Raw genomic sequence first — 8,431 nt, 5'->3', positions numbered from 1 at the left:
AGCGAAGATACGCACCCGCCTCTGTGCAGCAAAGAATGCCCGTCAACAAACACAAGGAAGGTTCGACTTCGAAAAGCTGCAATCGCAACAGACAGCCACGAAATACTCTACTCGACTTGCACTCCTGCTCTCTGAGAGCACTCATCAGCATCTCGGTATAAGGGAACTGTGGAACGGCATCTCAAACTCACTGCGTACCGCTGCAGCCGAAACAATTGGTTTTCGGCAACGACAAAAAACAAGCTGGTACGATGAGGAGTGCCGTCTCGCAGCGGAGAGAAAACAGACTGCCTACCTCGCAACATTGCAAACGACCACAACACGTGCGGGATGGGATAGATACCGAGAGCTGAAGAGGGAAGCGAGACGCATTTGCAGACAAAAAAAGAAAGAGGCCGAAATGCGTGAGTACGAAGAGCTTGAGAAGCTGGCAGACAGAGGGAATGCTCGAAAATTTTATGAAAAAATGAAGCGACTTAACGAAGGTTTCAAGACCGGAGCATCCTCATGTAGAGACCAAGGTGGTAATCTGGTAACCGATGTCCAGGGCATACTGGGATTATGGAGGGAACACTTCTCCGACCTGCTGAATGGCAGTGAGAGTACAACACCAGGAGATGGCGAACCCGATCCCCCAATCGATGACGATAGAACAGATGTTCCATTACCCGACCATGAAGAAATTCGAATAGCAATTACCCGCTTGAAGAACAACAAAGCAGCGGGGGCCGATAGATTACCGGCAGAACTATTCAAATACGGCGGCGAAGAACTGATAAGGTGCATGCATCAGCTTCTTTGTAGAATATGGTCGGAAGAAAGCATGCCTGACGATTGGAATCTCAGTGTGCTCTGCCCAATCCATAAAAAAGGAGATCCCACAATCTGCGCCAATTACCGTGGGATCAGCCTCCTAAATATCGCATACAAGGTTCTATCGAGCGTATTGTGTGAAAGACTAAAGCCCACCGTCAACAAACTGATTGGACCTTATCAGTGTGGCTTTAGACCTGGAAAATCGACAACTGACCAGATATTCACCATGCGCCAAATCTTGGAAAAGACCCGAGAAAAGAGGATCGACACACACCACCTTTTTGTCGATTTTAAAGCTGCTTTCGACAGCACGAAAAGGAGTTGCCTTTACGCCGCGATGTCTGAATTTGGTATCCCCGCAAAACTAATACGGCTGTGTAAATTGACGCTGAGCAACACCAAAAGCTCCGTCATGATTGGGAAGGACCTCTCCGAGCCGTTCGATACCAAACGAGGTTTCAGACAAGGTGACTCACTATCGTGCGACTTCTTTAACCTGATGCTGGAAAAAATTATAAGAGCTGCAGAGCTAAACCGAGAAGGTACAATCTTCTACAAGAGTGTACAGCTCCTGGCGTACGCCGATGATATTGATATCATCGGAAGCAACAACCGCGCCGTTTGTTCTGCTTTTTCCCGCATGGATAAGGAGGCGAAGCGAATGGGTCTGGAGGTAAATGAGGACAAGACGAAATATCTCCTGTCATCAAACAAACAGTCGGCGCATTCGCGTCTTGGCTCCCACGTCACTGTTGACAGTCATAACTTCGAGGTCGTAGATAATTTCGTATACCTGGGAACCAGCATCAACAACACGAACAATGTCAGCCTCGAAATCCAGCGCAGAATAACTCTTGCCAACAGGTGCTACTTTGGACTGAGTAGGCAATTGAACAGTAAAGTCCTCTCTCGACGAACCAAAATCAAGCTCTACAAGTCGCTTATCGTTCCCGTCCTGCTTTACGGTGCAGAAGCTTGGACGATGTCAACATCAGATGAGACGACACTAGGAGTTTTCGAGAGGAAAATTTTGCGCAAGATTTATGGTCCTCAGAACATTGGCAACGGCGAATACCGCAGACGATGGAACGATGAGCTGTACGAGTTATACGACGACATTGACATAGTTCAGCGAATAAAAAGACAGCGGCTACGCTGGCTAGGTCATGTTGTCCGAATGGACGAAAACACTCCAGCCCTGAAAGTGTTCGATGCAGTACCCGCCGGAGGAAGCCGAGGAAGGGGAAGGCCTCCACTCCGTTGGAGGGACCAGGTGGAGAGCGACCTGGTTACACTTGGGATCTCCAACTGGCGCCAAACTGCGAAGGAGAGAGACAGGTGGCGCACTATCGTCGATTCGGCTATAACCGGCTAAACGGTTGCAACGCCAATCACATACAATGAGGGGAGGAAAAGAAACTAACAAGGATTTTCTTAGTAGCGGCGAGCGAAAAGAAAATAGTTCAGCACTAAGTCACTTTGTCTATATGGCAAATGTGAGATGCAGTGTATGGAATATCTTAATATCTAGTATGAGAAATTAACGATTTAAGTCCTTCTTAAATGAGGCCATTTACCCATAGATGGTGCCAGGCCCGTATAACGTTAATGATTATATATATATATATTTGGCGTAGGAACCGCTTTAAGCGATTATAGCCGAATCCACCAGAGCGCGCCACTCATTCCTCCTTTTTGCTTTTTGGCCGTCTCATCGGATGTTGACATCGTCCACGCTTCAGCGCCATACATCAGGACGGGAATAATGAGCGACTTATAGAGTGTGATTTTGGTTCGTCGAGAGAGGACTTTACTTTTCAATTGCCTACTCAGTCCAAAGTAGCACCTGTTGGCAAGAGTGATTCTGAGTTGGATTTCAGGGCTGACATTGTTGGTGTTGTTAATGCTGGTTCCCAGATAAACGAAATTATCTACAACTTCAAAGATATGACTGTCAACAGTGACGTGAGAGCCAAGACGCGCTGACTGTTTGTTTGATGACAGGAGATATTTCGTCTTGTCCTCATTCACCACCAGACCCATACGCTTCGCTTCTTTATCTTGTCTGGAAAACGCAGAACAAACGTCGCGGTTGTTGCTTCCGATGATATCAATATCATCGGCATACGCCAGGAGCTGTACACTCTTGTAGAAGATTGTACCGTTAATGATTACTAGAAAGATATTTCCAAAGAGTCGTGTTGCTTGATAGTGCAGCACTAAGTGGGTGGTAAACTCCATCTAAAACTAAATATAACCATGAGACCGATAGTAAACAAGTACCGTGAGGGAAAGTTGAAAAGAACTCTGAATAGAGAGTTAAATAGTACGTGAAACTGCTTAGAGGTTAAGCCCGATGAACCTGAATATCCATTATGAAAAATTCATCATTATAACTGTGATATTTATAATATTATAGTAATAGTGTGCATTTTTTTCATATAAGGACATTGTAATCTATTAACATAATAAAATATTTATCAAAAGATCATTGGTGTTAAGTTTATTCAAATTAATTTGCTTTTAGCTTATTAACATAGAATAAATACTGATGATTTGATAAAGTGTTGATAGATTTTACATATATAATGCTTAAATTCTTTTGAATTTTACAATAATATTATTATCATTGATTTTAATATTTATTGTATGCTTGTATGCTAATTTTCAAATATTGAAAATATCATTATAAAAATTTGTATAGTATAAAAAATATTATTCTGGTTGATCCTGCCAGTAGTTATATGCTTGTCTCAAAGATTAAGCCATGCATGTCTAAGTACAAACAAATTAAAAGTGAAACCGCAAAAGGCTCATTATATCAGTTATGGTTCCATAGATCGTTAACAGTTACTTGGATAACTGTGGTAATTCTAGAGCTAATACATGCAAAATAAACACGGACCTTTTGGAACGTGTGCTTTTATTAGGCTAAAACCAAGCGATCGTAAGATCGTTATATTGGTTGAACTCTAGATAACTTGCAGATGGTATGGTCTCGTACCGACGACAGATCTTTCAAATGTCTGCCCTATCAACTTTTGATGGTAGTATCTAGGACTACCATGGTTGCAACGGGTAACGGGGAATCAGGGTTCGATTCCGGAGAGGGAGCCTGAGAAACGGCTGCCACATCTAAGGAAGGCAGCAGGCGCGTAAATTACCCACTCCCAGTTCGGGGAGGTAGTGACGAAAAATAACAATACAGGACTCATATCCGAGGCCCTGTAATTGGAATGAGTACACTTTAAATCCTTTAACAAGGACCTATTGGAGGGCAAGTCTGGTGCCAGCAGCCGCGGTAATTCCAGCTCCAATAGCGTATATTAAAGTTGTTGCGGTTAAAACGTTCGTAGTTGAATTTGTGCTTCATACGGGTAGTACAGCTATAATTGTGGTATGTACATTACCTTATGTATGCAAGCGTATTACCGGTGGAGTTCTTATATGTAATTAATACAATGTATTTTTTATATATTCCTCCTATTTAAACCTGCTTCAGTGCTCTTCATCGAGTGTTGTTGTGGGCCGGTACAATTACTTTGAACAAATTAGAGTGCTTAAAGCAGGCTCCAAATGCCTGAATATTTTGTGCATGGAATAATAAAATAAGACCTCTGTTCTACTTTCATTGGTTTTTAGATCAAGAGGTAATGATTAATAGAAGCAGTTTGGGGGCATTAGTATTACGACGCGAGAGGTGAAATTCTTGGACCGTCGTAAGACTAACTTAAGCGAAAGCATTTGCCAAAGATGTTTTCATTAATCAAGAACGAAAGTTAGAGGTTCGAAGGCGATCAGATACCGCCCTAGTTCTAACCATAAACGATGCCAGCTAGCAATTGGGTGTAGCTACTACTATGGCTCTCTCAGTCGCTTCCCGGGAAACCAAAGCTTTTGGGCTCCGGGGGAAGTATGGTTGCAAAGCTGAAACTTAAAGGAATTGACGGAAGGGCACCACCAGGAGTGGAGCCTGCGGCTTAATTTGACTCAACACGGGAAACTTACCAGGTCCGAACATAAGCGTGTAAGACAGATTGATAGCTCTTTCTCGAATCTATGGGTGGTGGTGCATGGCCGTTCTTAGTTCGTGGAGTGATTTGTCTGGTTAATTCCGATAACGAACGAGACTCAAATATATTAAATAGATGCTTTCAGGATTATGGTGTTGAATCTTATATAGCCTTCATTCATGAGTTCATCTTGAATGTGCAAGTGTTTGAATGTGTTTATATAAGTGGAGCCGTACCTGTTGGTTTGTCCCATTATAAGGACACTAGCTTCTTAAATGGACAAATTGCGTCTAGCAGTAACGAGATTGAGCAATAACAGGTCTGTGATGCCCTTAGATGTCCTGGGCTGCACGCGCGCTACAATGAAAGTATCAACGTGTATTTCCTAGACCAAGAGGTCCGGGTAAACCGCTGAACCACTTTCATGCTTGGGATTGTGAACTGAAACTGTTCACATGAACTTGGAATTCACAGTAAGTGTGAGTCATTAACTCGCATTGATTACGTCCCTGCCCTTTGTACACACCTCCCGTCGCTACTACCGATTGAATTATTAAGTGAGGTCTCCGGACGTGATCACTGTGACGCCTTGTGTTTCACGGTTGTTTCGCAAAAGTTGACCGAACTTGATTATTTAGAGGAAGTAAAAGTCGTAACAAGGTTTCCGTAGGTGAACCTGCGGAAGGATCATTATTGTGTTCCTATCCGTAAATATTATAAAAAAAACAAACAAACAAACAAACAAAAAATTAATAAAAAAGAAAAATTATTTTCTTTTTTTTCTTTTCATTCATTTATTTGAATGTTTTTCTTTTTTTGCTTTTTTTTTTTACTCCTTATATTGTAGTATAATGAAAATTATATCGCATACATTGTATTTGAACGCAACAAACCTTTAAACATATATAGTTGTACTTATTATTTATAAAAATAATATAAATGATAAGTTAATTTGTTCTCATTAACGTGTAATTCCTTAAAAATTTATAGTAATTAAATAAAATGTAATAAAAAAGGAATTACTGTTTTTGTTGGACTAAGACATGCGCAACTTGTAAATGTTTGGGTTGAAAATTACAATCTATTGAAAGATGTTTTAAAATAATTTATATAATATACGAAAACGAAATGTTATTCTTTCAATAAATTAAAAACTCTTGACGTTAAATTAAAATAAACAAAAAATTATCACTCTAAGCGGTGGATCACTCGGCTCATGGGTCGATGAAGAACGCAGCTAACTGTGCGTCATCGTGTGAACTGCAGGACACATGAACATCGACATTTTGAACGCATATTGCAGTCCATGCTGTTATGTACTTTTTTTAATTTTAAAGTGCTGCTTGGACTACATATGGTTGAGGGTTGTAAGACTATGCTAAATTAGTTGCTTATTCTGTTAGTCAATTAAAAGAATTTAAGCAGATGGTATATTACTGGATTGTATTTTTCAATCCATAATATTAATAGCATAAAAAGAAATATAGAAAATATATTCTTGAACACCTCATATTTGAACGAAATTTTATAATAAATAAGAATCTTAGTATTCCCAAAAACAATAAAATTTCAATATTATTTCAAATAATATATACATTTAGAGGAACGTCTAGCATAAAATATTATTTTATTCTAGGATTGCCTTTAAACGTAAAAAAGCAAGAAAATGATATTGTTGTTATAATGAAAAGTAGTACGTACGGGATGAAAAGATTGAATATTTATTATTAAGAAAATTATTGGGGTTAAGAAATAATTATGTATGTTTCTTTAAAATAGCAAAAAGCTAAAATATAAAATAAATATAAATATTTTTATACAACCTCAACTCATATGGGACTACCCCCTGAATTTAAGCATATTAATGAGGGGAGGAAAAGAAACTAACAAGGATTTTCTTAGTAGCGGCGAGCGAAAAGAAAATAGTTCAGCACTAAGTCACTTTGTCTATATGGCAAATGTGAGATGCAGTGTATGGAATATCTTAATATCTAGTATGAGAAATTAACGATTTAAGTCCTTCTTAAATGAGGCCATTTACCCATAGATGGTGCCAGGCCCGTATAACGTTAATGATTATATATATATATATTTGGCGTAGGAACCGCTTTAAGCGATTATAGCCGAATCCACCAGAGCGCGCCACTCATTCCTCCTTTTTGCTTTTTGGCGCCAACTGGAAACACCAAGTGAAGGCAGGTCACTTTGCACTTGGTCTTTCCACCGGAGTGGAGGTCGTCCTCTTCCGCGGCTTCCTCCAGCGGGTACTGCATCGAATACTTTCAGAGCTGGAGTGTTTTCTTCCATCCGTACAACATGACCTAGCCAGCGTAGCCGCTGTCTTTTTATTCGCTGAACTATGTCAATATCGTCGTATAAATCGTACAGCTCATCGTTCCATCGTCTGCGGTATTCGCCGTTGCCAATGTTTAGAGGACCATAAATCTTGCGCAAAACCTTTCTCTCGAAAACTCCTCGTGCCGTCTCATCGGATGTTGACATCGTCCACGCTTCAGCGCCATACATCAGGACGGGAATAATGAGCGACTTATAGAGTTTGATTTTGGTTCGTCGAGGGAGGACTTTACTTTTCAATTGCCTACTCAGTCCAAAGTAGCACCTGTTGGCAAGAGTGATTCTGCGTTGGATTTCAAGGCTGACATTGTTGGTGTTGTTAATGCTGGTTCCCAGATAAACGAAATTATCTACAACTTCAAAGTTATGACTGTCAACAGTGACGTGGGAGCCAAGACGCGAGTGCGCCGACTGTTTGTTTGATGACAGGAGATATTTCGTCTTGTCCTCGTTCACCACCAGACCCACTTTTTACTTGTATGAATTCATAAACTTAGTACCTATATGAAAATTATTTAGTATCTATATGAAAATTATTTAGTATTTCTATGATTGAATAGATTGAATATTTATTATTAAGAAAATTATTGGGGTTAAGAAATAATTATGTATGTTTCTTTAAAATAGCAAAAAGCTAAAATATAAAATAAATATAAATATTTTTATACAACCTCAACTCATATGGGACTACCCCCTGAATTTAAGCATATTAATGAGGGGAGGAAAAGAAACTAACAAGGATTTTCTTAGTAGCGGCGAGCGAAAAGAAAATAGTTCAGCACTAAGTCACTTTGTCTATATGGCAAATGTGAGATGCAGTTCGTCTGGATATCAAAGCCACGTTCGAGGCGAGGTAATGAATGAATGGGTGTTGGCTAAGGGCCTTCACATTCTGAATGAGCCGAGTGAGTGGTATACGTTTGATGGGCCTAGGGGTGTGAGTGATATTGACGTGACGCTTATGAATGAGGCAGCAAGTAGAGTGTTTGATTTTAAGTGGGAGGTTAGAGGAGGGTGGGGTCTGAGTGATCATAATTTGATCCAAATTGTGGATGCTCCTCGTTCCCCTCCTTTGGTGTGTGTGAGTCCATTGCGCGAAGGCGTACCTCTGGTATTGACTGGAACCGATATGGACAGAGTGTAAGGGAAGCGGTGTTAGAAATACCGCTTAGAGTGTTTGATGATCTGGAGGTGGATGAGCAAATTGCTCGGCTGTGTGAGTACTTGTGGGGTGTGAATGACAGATT

The 8,431-nt window shown here is 40.4% G+C and overlaps 2 non-coding genes across 2 annotated transcripts; both read left to right on the top strand.

Annotated features, from left to right (window-relative positions):
* Positions 1 to 3,533: 3,533 nt before the first annotated feature.
* Positions 3,534 to 5,522, top strand: LOC128923311 (small subunit ribosomal RNA). The gene has a single exon (XR_008472278.1). It is a non-coding gene; the product is annotated as a small subunit ribosomal RNA (ribosomal RNA).
* A 496-nt stretch (positions 5,523 to 6,018) lies between these two features.
* LOC128923262 (5.8S ribosomal RNA) lies at positions 6,019 to 6,197 on the top strand. Its single transcript, XR_008472235.1, has one exon. It is a non-coding gene; the product is annotated as a 5.8S ribosomal RNA (ribosomal RNA).
* Positions 6,198 to 8,431: the final 2,234 nt, after the last annotated feature.

The sequence above is a fragment of the Zeugodacus cucurbitae genome, chromosome X, assembly GCF_028554725.1.
Source record: "Zeugodacus cucurbitae isolate PBARC_wt_2022May chromosome X, idZeuCucr1.2, whole genome shotgun sequence".
NCBI classification, from domain to species: domain Eukaryota; kingdom Metazoa; phylum Arthropoda; class Insecta; order Diptera; family Tephritidae; genus Zeugodacus; species Zeugodacus cucurbitae.
The sequence above is the reverse complement of the archived record's forward strand: the minus strand, read 5'-3'. Positions and strand labels throughout refer to the sequence as shown.